Source organism: Hyposmocoma kahamanoa, unplaced genomic scaffold (assembly GCF_003589595.1).
Source record: "Hyposmocoma kahamanoa isolate Upper Pololo Valley unplaced genomic scaffold, ASM358959v1 192, whole genome shotgun sequence".
Taxonomy (NCBI): Eukaryota; Metazoa; Arthropoda; class Insecta; order Lepidoptera; family Cosmopterigidae; genus Hyposmocoma; species Hyposmocoma kahamanoa.
The window spans coordinates 2,786,764-2,800,064 of record NW_020653719.1 but is presented as its reverse complement, the minus strand read 5'-3'; positions in this window follow the sequence as shown (position 1 = coordinate 2,800,064).

Below are 13,301 nucleotides of genomic sequence, written 5' to 3'. Positions count from 1 at the left end.
TTATTTTTCTCAGGGGAACCTGCCTTACGAATGAGCGGTAGAGTTTAACCAATGTGACGATTTCAATTGCAGATAAATTCAGATGCAGAGTTACTAAAGCTACACGTATTACATCGCACTCTCAGACTTGTATTGACAACATTGTTACAAATTTCAGTAAATGTAAAGTAGAAGTATTAAATCTGGGTATATCCGATCATACGGCACAAATGCTGAAATTTCCTTGTTCCGCTAGCTTTTCTGTCAGATATTGGTATGTTTATAGAAGAAAAATTGAAAATTACATTGACATATTTATGAAATATATATCTCAAATCAAGTTCCATGAGGTATTTGAACAAACTCATCCCAATGAGGCATATAATGTATTTATTGATCTATTCAAAACTGTATACGATTTGTGTTTTCCGATAGAAAAAAGTAAAGTAACCTTCAGAAAGAAACCACATTAGAAAACAAAAGGTATTAAAATTTCTAGCAAACGCAAGCGTCAACTTATCGTTGAATTCCAAAAATATAGGTCCAATTCTACTATTTCACATTACAATATATATAAAAAAATACTTAGATCCACTATACGACATTCTAAACGCAAAACGAACATAAATTACATAACCAAAAGTGCAAATAAAACTAAAGCCACTTGGAATACAATTAAACAGAATACTACAACTACAAACGAAATACCAACAACAATCAAAAATTTACAAACCGACAAGGAAATATAACTGACCCTTCACAAATAGCTGAACATTTAAATAGACATTATGTTACACCAAGTTTTAATTCCAATTTTGTTAATAATTACAAATCTATCCAAGAACATGAAAGTAAGAGCGTATATTTGAATCCAGTTGATGAACAGAAAGTTCGACATATAATTAAAACTATTAAAAGTAAACGAAGTTGTGGTGACGATGGTATTTCAATGCAAGTTATAAAGACTAGTGTTGACATTATTATATTGCCACTAGTATATATAATTAATTTAATGCTACAAACAGGCTACTTTCCTGATAAAATGAAGATATCATTAATAAAACCTTTACATAAATAAGGTTCCAAAGAAGTCTCAGAAAATTACAGGCCTATAGCTCTTTTTCCGAATTTCTCTAAAATAGTTGAAAAGGTTATCTACAAAAGAATAACAAACTTTTTAGATAAACATATTTAGTCAGTTTCAATTTGGATTTCGTAAAATGAGATCAACATCTCTATCCATTTTTACATTTCTACATAGTTTGTGGGAAGCTATAAATCTTAAAAAAGACAGTATTGCACTTTTCTTGGACATGACAAAAGCGTTCGACTGTGTTATACACTCTATCTTGCTAAAACAACTTGACAAATGCGGTATTCGAAGCGTAGCAAATGACTTAATACGTAGTTACCTATCGGAACGTAAACAAGCACTATGTCTGACCGTATTTAGCAATAAATGCGTGCAAGAGGCCAGATCGACATACTTAAGAAATATATTGGGAGTGCCACAGGGAAGTGTACTGGGTCCTCTTCTCTTTATTATATATATAAATGAACTACCACATCTTACTCAGTGTTATGTACGCTGTATACCTATTATGTTCGCTGATGATGTCACAATATTATTTACTAATAACGGAAAAACAAAAATTGACTACGAATTTGACATAAACAATACATTGAACGGTCTTATTACCTGGCTTAAATCACTAAATTTAAAAATAAATAATTCTAAAACAAAATATATGCAGTTTGGTAATTACGAAAAAATTGACTTAGATTTACACATAACATATGAAAATGACGTTATTGATGAGGTAAACACTACTAAATTTCTTGGTATTACTATAGATAAAAATTTAAATTGGAAACATCACATAGATGTGCTAAATAACAAGCTTGGTAGTTATTGCTACGCTTTATCTGTATTGGTCGATGTAGCGTCGGTTGAAGTTGCAAAAAACGCATATTACGGGAACGTATACCCATTATTAATGTATGGTGTAATTTTTTGGGGAAACTCTGTCAATGCGGTTAAAATATTCACAATACAAAAACGATGCTTACGCATAATCTATAGTAAGCCCAGTGACTATTCTTTTAGAAACCTGTACAAAGAAAAGGGTTTCCTGACTTTAACAGGAATATATATTTTGGAAATACGTCTTTTGTACGTAATCACAGTAACTTCTTTACTAAAAAATCTAATGTACACTCCGTTAACGTCAAAAACAAGGACCGTCTTGTCCTCCCTAAAATAAACAGCACGATCTTTGACCGCAGCACCTATGTAACAGCGATTAGAATTTATAACAGACTTCCAATGGAAATGAAATGTTTAAATGGTGATAAAATTAAAGCTTGTTTAAAAAAATGGTTAACTGACAAAGTTTTGTACAATCTTAACGAATTTTATATAAAGACATCAAATATTTGACAATTGTATAACTAACTTAATTATAATTTTAATTTTTGACATTTAATTGTAATAAATTTTAATTGAATTGTAATTTTAAGACATTGTACGCCTGATTTGGATAAGAATTGTAGATCTAATCACTTGTAAGTAACACCTGTATTTTACCAATTCATACAATAAATGTTTCTGATTTCTGTTTTCTGAGTGTAATAATGCTTACCCATGAAATAATGATTATTTTGATTTTGAACATTCCATCGATTAAAGCTAGAAACTTTATCGTAATAATTATGAATATCATTATCGTCTGACAATAAATCATAGCAAATACATGCCTGCTGCTCTATTGCATTAACAGGGAAGTGAATTACGCGATACGACATGATTGCCCTTCATTGTTCTCGTTGCATGTCACATTTACCCTGTTCTATTGTTCACATGTACTCTATTATATACGTAACAAAAGTATTATACTTTAACTGATTATTTGTGGTATAAATTTTAATTATTATTTCATCACCAACTCGTCCCACTTATAGGCACGGGTCTCCTGTGTGTGGAGGCCATAGTCATGATAGCAAAAAATGCAAAAAAATGTTTTATTTTTATTTTTGTTTAATATTATTGGTCTTAGGTTTTCACGGTTGTTACACATATTTGAAATCTAACTATTTTTTATATTCTAAATCGCGTTTTTTCAAACAAACCCTTTACATCAATTTAGATCCGAAAAATTATTTATTTTCTTTTAATAAGCAATTATTTTATTTAAGAACCATTTTAAGTGTTACCTTATAACTTTCTGTACAATTGAGACTCATTTATATTTTGCAGTCGAACTTTATACACATTTTTGTAGGACTGTTTAAATTAAGAAAATTTGAAATTCTAATTTTAATTTAATATTAATTTTAAATTCTAAAAAAGACCGCCACGCAAGTCTATACGGATGAGAACGTCCCACGTTTTCCAAGGCTTGTGAACTTTCTTCGATTCGGTTTCATCACGATATTTTCCTTCACCATTAGGCAGAGGTATTGCAACGTATACCTTATTAGCTGTTTGTAATTACTAAATCTCATTTCATATTCAGGACCAAAAAACGCTTTTTTTAAAGTCAATTAACAAACAATAGATTAAAAACAATAGATTTATGAAATTACTTGAACTTGTAACTTTATCAAGGATCTCGATTCGGCACTTAAATACGAACAATTTTGAAACTACGGCAATTACAAATTTGTGAGAATTAAGGCAGTCTATCGGTACTTAACAAACATGACGAAAACCAATTGAAACTACTAACACACCATGAAAGCAGATGCGACGAAAACAGAGCGGGTACAAAAATCGTTAAAAAATAAAACAAAATACGTTGATCTCTATAGAAACGAAAGGCAAGGTGACAAAGTTCACACAACGCCGGAAGCAAGCTGCGGCCCACCCTCACATACACTTAATAAAATGTACTGACGAATGCATCAAATCTACCAATTTACATTTACAGCTCATAACCCATGAAAACGTTAAGTTTTCTATCCTGTGAAGCAAAAATAAAAGCACTACGTTGGTTTTAGAGGTGCAAATAAAGATGGTAATATACGAGGTCTGAGTGACGTCAGCAAAAGTGAGGTACCGTAAAGGTTCCGACAGTTGACGTGACGTATTTGGTTACATCTGTGTTAATGTGTATGATTGCTTCCTGAACTTTTGTTTAATGTAGCAGCGGCGAATAATGCCTTTCGGAAGGGTCGGATCTTTACAATAAACGGTAGAGTCTTACTTACTAAAAATTATATCTTATAAATGCAGCCTTTGCACAGGTTCAATTCCCCTTAATGCGTACGGTATTATGTAATCATTAAATCGCACCATCGGTGAAATAAAGCCACATCTTCAAAGCGGCAACGTTTCCGGAGAGAGTTCTCACATGGTTGCCTGTAAGTATTATTGTGTTATCGACTTGCGTTATATAGTTTACAACAAACGATTACCGGGTTAGGAATACTTTTAACAACTTTTAATATGTTTATTATATAATAAAATTGTATTTTGAATAAAGTAAATTAATTTATCGCACATTAGGTGCAATAAGGTGTAATAAACAGATTCTACGAACGAAATTAGACGATAACATAAGCTTCAATTTCCCATAATATAAGAAGAGTTATAAAATGTCCCATATACTAAATAGTTTCATGTAGTTAGTTCGTATTATTTTTATGACTTTCATATAACTCGCACCTTTACAATGAAGATGACCCTATTCAAAAAATGAATAAAATGAGTTTATACCGCAAAACGACTTTAAAAATCATTGTTCACAAGGTTGTTAATCTGAAACTGACCTATTAAGGCTTGAATAGCACTAATTCACTATATGGGTCTCTTTCATTTTGTTCTTTCAATTTACGATGTTGAATCTCCACTTACATAGACAACCTAACGTCAAAAAGGCGAAAAAGTGACGGATTAGCAATTGAGCCATTTTCGTTCCGTAAATCGTTATTAAAAAATCATTATGTTTTTACAAACGTGACTTACTTTATTACTTTGAGAACTTTCCTTTACAATTAAAACGAATTAATCTTGATAAGAGCATAACACGTGGCTTAGCTAGTTAAAATTAAAGAGACTTAATTCTTAGTACGTCAAACGATAACAAAAAAAAAACAAAAACAATTTTCGCGGTTGTGAAGCTGAATGGTTTCATTATTATTTTCCAAGACTAACAAGGCACAAACTTTAGTACTTCAAGAGTAATAAATTAAACATTATGAAAATGTCACAACTTCAAATCTTATTTTGCGTATTCCCAAAAAGTAAACATTTTGTATTGAGTCTCTTTCATTGTAAATGTGCGAATAATGTGATAAACTTCATGTGATTGACGGAAGCAGAATGACAGACGATGGGATCGTATTTCCTTTTTTTTTTTTCCATTCCTTAAGGATCGTATTCTTTTCTTTAATTGATTACGTTAATTCTTGTGAAAGACGAACTGGCCAGGTACTAAATTATACTAGTTAAAGAATGCCTCATACCCAAACTTAAACTCAAAAAATCTTTATTCTATAGGCATTGACTTACAAATAAATGGACGACGGGTCTAATACAAAAACCACGAAAAAAATGTCCCAAGTCAACCTATTCGAAATTTAAATTGTTATGTCATCGCAGTATTGCGCTGTCAGTAGAACAAATGAAGACTAAAGCGGAGTGTCGCGCTCTGTATACGATTTTAGCGCCTTACAAGTGCGGACACTTTTTAGCGCGGACCCGACGTCCATATAATTGTAAGTCAATGTCTATAGGTAAGTAAATTACATTTGAGATCATTACATTGATTGAACTTCATTGCTCAATTGGAAGCTGAGAAGTATAAGTAAGAAACCCTAGGGGTTACTGTCTGTAAATAAACATTTATCATTCATCACATTTATCATTTACAGTATTTATTTCAGACAACATGCAGGAGCTTAACGGGTTGCTATCATGGATTTTTGAATGAATGAATGAATGAAATATTCTTTATTGCACATAAAATTAATTACAGTTAAAATACAAAACAGTAATTTAAGTTTAAAGATAGTTACTTAATGTGCGACAGGCGGCCTTATTGCTATGTAGCAATTTCGTCCAGGCTACATTATGACAGACATTTGGCATATGCAAAAGGGGTGCAACCAAAGAATATCAAATTATTGATCAAATATTTTTGTCATCCAAGCACGCAGAAACTGTATTTAGGTATCTTAATGCAAAGTTTTTATTTCATCATGGTTTTAAATGTCATTTTTTTAATATCAACCGGAATCTTATAATAGAAGCATATACGCTGCCTGTCGATGATACAGCCCCTTAAATGAATTTGTGGCTTTGTAAAGACGACTGTCAATTATTATTTACTCGTTTTTAGTTGTTGAGCATTGGCTATAAAGCCATCGGCTTAAAATGGGAACAAAACGTTGAAAAGGTTAAACAAAAAAAACTACAATAATCTCATTTTCTTTCAACATCTGTAGTTTTTTTTTCAATTTTCAGAAAAAGACGGAAGAAGCTTTTAGTAACTGCGAAATAGACGCATTGGTAGATTTTCATCATAAATCAAAATGTAAAAGAGAACTCCATTTATATTACAAAAAAAGGGTGTTATTGCTCCAGGCTAACATTATAGTGTTATGTTTCGATAACTCGATATCCAATGTGCAATGTTAAAAGAATAACATCACTTACGTGCACACGGTTTAATACCGGATACGAATTTGTTATTTCAGTATTCAAGAGTACAATGAAGAGAATATTGTGCAGAATATATTCAGTATGGACCTGAAACAGCTAATGTGTCGCCGATGTTCGAGAGGTCCATCAATAGAAACTTGTTGTGTTTAATTTCAAGTAAGTACCTAGTGAATCAACCACGCTCTTAAAATAGTTTATCCAATTTTTTATTGGCCTTCATATATATATATACCAACACAAAATTGTATACATTTATCGTTCTTAAGTCTAAACTACCTGCTACAATCCCTTTAACGGGTTTATACGTAGGTGTGTACTGTCATCGCACAGCATTATAGCGCATTCTTTTTGATAAACGAATATAAACATTAAACTAGAATTAAGAGAAATAATGTTAAACAAGAGAAAATGTAACTATTATTACTAATCATAATACAAGTTCTGGTACTCATTTAAAGTACTTCTATAATATATATTTTGTACCCTCTGACTCAATAATGAAATTTCTTTAAAGCAATTAAGATATTATTTGAAGTGTTGTAAGTGAAAATTCTTCAAAATTCGTTATTATATTAAAAGTAGCTCTGTCTTCGAAAATCTGAGTAACTAACATCTCGACCCTCCAAAGTTTATTATTAAAAGGCTGGAAAATTAAATCAAGTCAGTTTCTTTGACGCCCTGCCCGGCTAATATTTTTATTAAGCGTTGTTGTGCTAAACTTTAGGGATGTTAATATCGATATTTGTTAATGGACCTTTATGGATAAAGAGTTACACCAGTCAATCGATTTTAGCCATGTTAGAACATGTCAGGTAAAGGTTACAGCAACAAAAATTTAAATTCTTGCCAAGCAGTAATGTCACCATTACTTTGCTCCGATTTTGAAGGGTAAGGGTGCTGGTGAAATTACAGGCACATGTGACTTGTCAACTTATGCCTCAGGGTGACAGGCGCAGTGGCGGTGCCCCTCAGATATTTGTGATTTAAAGCTCTGAGTGGCACTGCAACCGTTATGGACAGGCGTGTAGCTTACCATCAGGCGCAGGACTTGTTCGTCCCGTCACTTGATATTATAAAAAAAAAGAAAAAAATTACAACTAGTATTAGAACTTTCAAGAGCGCGTTGAAAAGAAAATCTTACGTTTATATAGGTGTTGTCAAAGCTATGTTTTGATATCATCCTATCAGTCCATTGTCTTCCACAAATTGTCTCACAATGGTCGAAATTACATTTTATTGGTTATTTTATTGGAAATTTGACGATATATCGACATGATCTCTGAGCACTGTCCGTCACTCGCAGAGGTAACGATGCCGAGTTTGAAGTCAAGTAATTGGCGGCACGAGCTGGCTCGGCTCATAATCGAGCCAATTACGCGGAACCAATAAACAAGACACAATTAACCCGCGTCGTCCCACGGCTCATCTCTACAACAAATGAAAGGTTTTACTTTATCAAATAACTTTATAAAGTTAATGAATAATCGGAATACAACCCTACTTTTACTTTGTGTTTTTACCATACTTTGTACATTTTACTCTATATATTTGTAACCAGAGTATAATCCTACTTTTAGTTTACTTTACATGTTTTTATTACTAAAGTTTTAATGTTGCTATAACGTCTCACCTATCTATATACGTCAACACTGTGTTTTGCATAGTACTGTGCTCACTTGCAAGTACAGATGCAGGGACTTTGATACCTCCTTTCTAAACTACAGTCAATTAATTAATTCTTTGAAGAATTAATTAATTGTAATCCCCAATTTAAAGGTAAAATAATAATTAAACAGAGCAATTGCTGTAGCTGACTAGACTCTTCGAAACACAAACAAGAACACGTGCAAGAAATATTATAATCGTTCAGTTAGTCCAGCTCAGTCACGCTAATTACACATAATGAGGTATACAAATCAGGTAAAGTAAAAATTACTGTGTGCTAATTTTCCCTGAGCGCTGCGCTGTGGCGGCACTCACGCCAACGGTGATCAGCGATTGGTGCTTATGTTACAGGCAAGGTAACGGGAAAATAGGTTTTTGATAGTGTTCAAGTTTAAATTTGTATTAAAGGAGATTCAGAAAAATAAATATTAACCATGGAGATTTTATTTTGTGAAACTCGCATTTTACTCGCACGTCACTTCGTTTTCGATCTTTGTTTACATCAGGGGAATCTGCAATACGAATAGAAGTAGAGTTTAATCAATATGAGGATTTTAAGTGTAATTTGCATAAGCATGAAATAAAGATTTTTAGATTTTGACTTTGACACCAGTCTCTGTATCAATGTGCGCTTCTGCTTGTAAGAAGATAAGCGCGGAAATATAACTACGTAACAGACTTGTATTCTCCTTAATTAATTTTACATAGAATATTCACAGGGTTATATTCCAATAATGTTAGTCATTCATTTAGTAGCAGTAGATCTCCTTGTGAAAGTGTTTGTCCTGAGAATACTGCCACCTTATCTATTTCTGCCGCCAAGCAGTAATGTGAGCATTACTGCGATCCAGTTTAGAAGCGTGCTCTTGAAACGTGAACGTGACGGGTCAGTGGCTGTGCCCCACAGACCTTTGCGATTTAAAACGCTGCAACTGCTATGGACAGGCGTGTCGCTTACCACCACGTGCACGATTTTTTACGTCATACTTATATACCTAGAAAAATTTAAATAACGTTATTTGAAGCGTACTGTTAGTAATTTTATATACGCAGTCTATGGGTCAGCTACACCTAAAGCTCTCAGCTATTATGTGAAATAGAGCGGCTTCCCTGATGCGCAAAATTCAGGGTTCTTTTCATGAGCACTGGACTCAAATGCATATTGTAATATACAAAATAGAACAATACCTATTTATTTGTAACACTAACCCTATTTTAAGTGTGCTGTTACTAACTCTTATGGATGAATGTCCAAAAATGTTTTTTAATTGATTTGATTTGATATCTACAGGTCGACAAATTCACTGACTTGACGTGAGTTCAGTAAAATTAAGATCTGATAACGCGAAATGTTTATACCACATGATACAGAAAACTATGTAACTCTTTTCAGCTTCAACTAGTGATCTTTCACTTTTCATACATAATATGAAGTAACGGAACGAACGTGTTGTACGCCTGATAGTAAGCTACACGCCTGTCCATAACAGTTGCAGTGCCACACAGAGCTTTGAATCGCAAAGATATGAGGGACACTGCCATTGGGCCCGTCACCCTGAGACTACCCTTACACCGAGACACAATAGTGCTGACATTACTGCTTGATGAAAGAAGTAGGTGAGGTGGCAGTACTTCCCTGGACGAACTATTTCACAAGAAGCTCTACTGCGACTAAATATATTATACTAGTACTCGTCATAGTACGGCACAACTTCATAATTTTTAATGGGCAATATGGGAATTTCTCATTGCGATAGTTTGCCTGTAGCACATAGGGCGCATACAGTGCAAGTCTATAATTAAACCCCATTTTCGAGAAGTCCAGCTTTAGAAACCTTGATTGGATGGAACACGAAGCCAGAATTTCACGTCCCGTGGAAATAATTATAATGATTTATTTTTTACTTACAAAAAAATTCATGACAAAATATTGTACAGTCATGTGTACAGTTGTAGAGAAATTAGTGTTTTTCGTAAAAATAAAAGTTATCTTAAATGCAAAAAATTATATGAAAACTATTGCACGAGCTAAATAATTTGTCTTTTCTATCGTGAATCTAACTTTCCTGAAAATAGGTACATACATAATTGCAAATATGAGAAATTAGCTAAAACAACGTTTTTAACGGGGCTGATTTTACCAAGCTAATATTTATCTCTACTGACACAAGATAGTTAACATAATGAGAGTGTTTTAAGTTAGTTTACCAAACCGGTCACATGGAAACCAGATATTTCGTACCAGTTTTTTTAGTCATAGTCGTATTTTTTAAAATACGATAATAATAATAAAAAGTTAGGATTATTTTTAAATTACCCACAACCTTTAAAAATGCAAAATCTATCATTGAAACCAAGAAGAGTTTCAAAATGGCCACTGTAAAGAATTAACAATTTCCTGCGAAAAATCATGAACAATTTCGCTACTGTGCTTGAAACTATTTGTTTCACTAAAAATAAAACAGTTGTCCCACTCCCAAATATTTATAATATTTTTTTTACTCTTTAGACTTTTCATCAACGATATCTAACGTATATTTCGACTAAAATTCTGCAAATCGATGACAAAGAACCTGGAAATGTGTACATTTACGGGATTATTCAAACACAACTACGTAGCTATGTAAACAGGAAATATGTAGACACCACCGTGACAACCACAAAAGCAAACTTTCAGAGGTAATTATTAACAGAAACCAATAGAAGAACCTTTTTGAAAATTTGTTTTATAGTGAATTAATAACCTAACTGCGTATGAACGTATGAGAACGCGACGGAAGATCAGCGTCAGTCTCTAGACTGGCATTAGGCAAAGGCGCGGCTTTTTCATAAGCATTTTCAAACATCTCACTTTGTTCACATTAATCAATTTATTTATTACTTTCTTTGGTCACATTAATCAGTGTAACTCATTATTCACATTAATCAATTTATTTATTGTTTTCTTTTTACCTTAAGTGTCTAGTTTTATTCCCTATCTGCTTTAAATTTTTGTACATGCTCCTTTTTCTCAGAGCGGCTTCCTTGATGCGCAGAATTAGTGGCAGCGATAACAGCCTTCTGAATGTCATTGCGTTCAGGGTCCAGGGTTCTTTTCATGAGCACTGGACCCGAATGCCTATTAATGTATAGAAAAAGGACATTTATTTGTAATAATCACTGTTTAGGCCCAGTGGAAATAAAATGTTAGAGGACTGTATTAACATTTAATTATTCGAAAAAACGAAATTACAAATTTTATCGACGTCTGCGACGACGACGGCTGTTTCGTGAAGAGAGATTTTGATTTTTTGTTTTTTAATTTTACGGCTGTGGCCCACTCGGAGCGCGGGCAATGTTGCCATGTCTGTCTTAGGGTCGTATTCCAGAACTGTACTCAATGCTCAAGTCAAGATTTGAGCAGACTTGGGTAGGATTTCAAGCACTGGAAATACGACCCTAATGGTAAGGACTTGTGTGTGATTTCTAGTGCTTTGAATCATACTCAAGTCCTGACTTCAGCATTGAGTAGAGTTCTAGAATACGACCCCTAAGATACTCACCCGATTTTAAGTGTGCTGTTACTAACCCTTATGGATGAATGTCCGAAATAAAAATTATTTGCATTTGATTTTGATTTATTTTGCTTTTTTGTTAACTGCACAAATGTTCATGTAGGTATGTGCTAGTAGCCATAAATCTAAATAAATCTTAATATATAACAAAACCTTTTATATTCTATTCTACATTAAAAATGATTTGGTACAGAGAGATCTACTATTACAGCTAATTTTTAAACTTATTAGTATTACATATTGCGAAATAGAGTGCATATTTTCCCCATAAAACCACGGGCGCCGGTGGGTGTGATTCCTTCCGTTGCAAACGCACGCTGCGAAATTGGACGCTAAATGGTGAATAAAGTTATTTGTCATGAATGCCTCCGGGCACAAATTTCAATTATTGACGCATCCGAATAGTTTTGTACGGACCCTTCGCATAATCGTCATCAAAAGTGTATTAAAAGGACTTCAAGGAAAATGGGAGGAGTTTACATAAAAATAGTAAAAAATTAAAAATGTCATCATAACCTTGGTATAATAAAGCCACACGTTTTCATACGTTAAAAGAGCTTTTATCTTAGATAGAGCTTTTATTTTGGGGGTTGATGTTGCTCGCTACCGTAGGTTTATCTTCGAGACCCTGCAAGTGATCCCTGAGTAGTGCTAAAGAGCAACAACTACTGGTGGTAGGCTTCGGCCGTGGCTAGACACCACCCTGCCGACGAGGTCGAGTCGCCTAATAGTTGTCACCGTGTTCCGACTCGTGTTCGGGAGTTGCCATTAGGAGGTCGGATCTGAACAGCTGCATTGCGTCTGACGACGAGTTGTAGCTGCTTGGACAGCCACACTGAACACTCGGTTCTGGAGGCTAGCGGGATCCGCAGCACGGTGCACCGCTGGCTAACCGTTGGAAGTTGGGGGCCCAAGTAGCGGGAAAGCCACCCGTGAAAGGCTGCCCCGCCGTCCGAACGAAAAATCCCGGAATGTTCCATCTTACCGGTTGGCGACCGGAGGGGAGGACCAGGTGGCTATCTCCGGGATTCGGACGTTCCCGCGGTCTCCAAACCGATTGTACCCTCGTGTGGCATTGTGAGTTATATATTATTTTCTTTGGTCACATTAATCAATGTAATTCATTATTCACATTAATCAATTTATTTATTGTTTTCTTTTTACGTTAGGTTTCTAGTTTTATTCCCTATCTACTTTAAACTCGTGTAGCATTGTGAGCTATGCTGCTTGGTTGAACACGACGCAGTGCCTCGTTCAACTGCCTTCTTCCTGCATGTTCACTTCCCTAAAACAATGAAATGAAAAACAGAAACGGTAATAAGTTTACACAGCAGTTGCACGTCCTCCCACTAAAAGTGCACCTCACTAACTTTCGAGGTCTGCACTCAAATCTCGATTCGATCCATCATCATCTTGAAACCGATAAACCGCAGCTGCTT